A 2,982-nucleotide genomic window follows, 5' to 3' on the forward strand; every position below is an offset into this window, starting at 1 on the left:
CTGCTAATATTTCTAGTATTACTACTACTACTGCTGCTGCTACTACTACTACTACTTCTACTACAACTTTTGCTGTTGCTACGATTACTACTGCTATTACTGCTACCATCAATAGTATTACTACCACTACTGCTATTACTACCACTACTACTATTACTTATACTACAACTGCTATTCATGCGACTACCAGTACTAATACTACTACAGCTATTAGTACGACTGCTACTAGTACTACTACTACTGCTATTACTGCTACTTCAAATACTGCCATTACTATTACTACTACTACTACTTATACTACTACTGTTATATTAAATACTACGACCACTACTACAGCTATTACTACTACTACCGATACTACTACTTCTTCTAAATGCTAATACTTCGACTACTAATGATACTTCTACTACAACTACAACTTCTAGTACTACTAATACTACAAATATCACTACTGCTGACATTTTTTAAGCCACAGAAACCATTTGAATATCAAAATGTTCAGCTCTTTCAGGAGAGGGGTGATATGAATTTTCATATTTGTAATCTTTAAATTCTTTGAAATATTAAGCTATTTGCAATTTTCTTTTGAATGGGATCTCTATGGAGAAAATCTTCAAATCCTGTTAAACTTCTTCAACTTTCAAAGCCTTCTTCTTCCTCATACTTTCAGCTACAGACACCATAGTTAGACATTTCAACTAGAAGGGTTTTCAGCAGTGCAGTTTAAATGCTTTCGGCCTTCAACATTTTTCAGATGGGTAGTCTCCCATTTCTTAATTTTCAGCAATGTTTTTGAGATTCATTTCAGCTTTCAGCATTCCAACGCATTTTCAGCAGGAAATGCATTTTCTAGTATCAGATTAGTATTCGTCCATGTCCATGTCATGAACTGCTAAAATATTTAGACAGATTACATAAACTTTTGATGAAGTAATACATTTAATTCATTCATTGTAAAACATTGTTGATGTCAATCTTTAAGCTTTCAAAAATGTCCATTCAGATTAGTTTTTATAGTTCCGACCATTGTTCCCTCACACAATGGGACACTTGAATGTACTGCAGAATAACTCAAAGCTCTGCCTCGTAGCTCCAGCTGAATCAATCAATTAATATGTTAAGGAGAAAAGGAAAAGAGAATCAAAGTGGTTTGAATATAAAATATCTTTTTATTTTGGGCTTGGCAAATAACGAATCTAATATTAACTTATTAACTTAATATTAATTTTCATCTATGAAAAAAAGCCTACTTTATTTTCCTCATATAGGACCATCCAGACTACCATGACTCTGTGTGTCACGCCTTTGTCCATGACATTTGCGAGGAGATGGCCTCCTTTCCATTCCCTCCTCGGAGCCTGGATGTTATTCTGGCAGTCTTTGTGCTCTCCTCCATTCATCCGGAGCGGTAGGTGAAAATGAAAAGACACAGGAGAGCCTATATCATTTCTCAGCTGTCAGGCCCCTCCACAACCCCTAAAACACCCCCGTACCCACCATCACAATTAGCTTTGTCTAAATCATTACAGTCCTTACATAACCTAAATATAAATCTAACCGTATTGTGTCACTGAGTGCAACGTATTAACTGTACAGTGGTTAGGTTGACATTTGAGGGGTTGTAAATTTACATTTCACTCACAGAATGCAAGGAATTGTGAACCGACTATCTACATACCTGAAACATGGAGGGACATTTCTCTTCCGTGATTATGGGAGATATGACTTCTCACAGCTCAGGTTTAAGAGAGGTGAGCCTCCAACTTACTGAACCTAATTTGTTTAATATTCTGTATACACTTCTGTGTATGTGGAGTGTTTTTGAGAATTGAATATATATTTACTTGTTTAACCTTTTAATCTCTTACAATCAGGACGGTGCTTATCAGAAAATTTCTATACACGAGGAGATGGAACCTGCGTGTACTTTTTCACGAAAGGTATTTCTGAACCATGAGATCTTCATCTCATCACTAATAGTTGCTGACAAGACCGAAGCTACTTTTGAGGACACGGGTGATGTCCTTGGTATTTTTTCAGGGGATTTTGAGGTTTTAGGAACCTTGTAGGAGTTAACATACATGGGTGGGTATTTTGGGGTATTGGAATATGTTGACGCAGTATATTTAAAGGTTCTCCATACGGGATTCAGGGCATTAGTATAGCAGCAAACAACTATTTGCTTTGTAAAGATATAGTGGAATAATACCTGAGCAGTGAATGAAGTCACTCTGCCTCTGTGTGTGTTGTAATGCCAGCTTCTCTGTGCTTTCTTTACATTTTAGTGCATGTTTGTCCATATGAGCGGTTTGCTCTGTCAGCACCGCTACAGTTATGTTTGCACTGTTAGGGCCATTGGCACCCTTAGCTGCCAGCCGCCAGCTTGCGGCTATGCAGAGGCAATAAAAGTCTATTTAGCACCTTTAAGCATGGCTATTTTAAAATTAAAATGTCACATTTTTTCTTTCTTTGTTTTTTTTACAGAAGAGGTTCATGATTTATTTTCCGGTGCTGGACTGGAAGAAATTCAGAATCTGGAGGACAGACGACTCCAAGTGAACAGAGGAAAGAAAGTTGCAATGCACCGAGTTTGGATGCAGAGCAAGTACAGGAAATTATATCCACCTCCACCATCTTAACATCAACACGAAACTGTATGCAATAAACATGTCAAATAAAGCTAGTACGTTATCTGGTTTTGTTTACTGTAGGTCACTGTATTAATATCTAGAGATGAGTGTATTGACTATATCGAGATCATTTTGTAAGGTCCAAGAGGGAAATACAGTGAACATGCATTACAATTCAAAAAATTGAAGACTTCGATTTACAATTATGAATTGAATAAAATGTATTTTTTTATTATCATCCTTAAGTTGTGCTACATATTACAGATGGGAAAAACAAAACTTATCTCAGAATTTTGATACAGCACGTCATAATGTTGACTTGGGCTTCCACAACCTGTTGATATCGTCTTTG

General features: G+C 36.6%; 1 long non-coding RNA gene across 1 annotated transcript; it reads left to right on the forward strand.

The window, feature by feature from the left end:
* The first annotated feature begins 1,244 nt into the window (after positions 1–1,244).
* On the forward strand, positions 1,245–2,695 carry LOC142955079 (uncharacterized). The gene is made up of 2 exons (XR_012955790.1): positions 1,245–1,408; positions 2,485–2,695. It is a non-coding gene; the product is annotated as an uncharacterized LOC142955079 (long non-coding RNA).
* Positions 2,696–2,982: the final 287 nt, after the last annotated feature.

Source organism: Anarhichas minor, unplaced genomic scaffold (assembly GCF_050575085.1).
Source record: "Anarhichas minor isolate MPS153535 unplaced genomic scaffold, ASM5057508v1 ptg000022l, whole genome shotgun sequence".
Classification (NCBI taxonomy): Eukaryota; Metazoa; Chordata; class Actinopteri; order Perciformes; family Anarhichadidae; genus Anarhichas; species Anarhichas minor.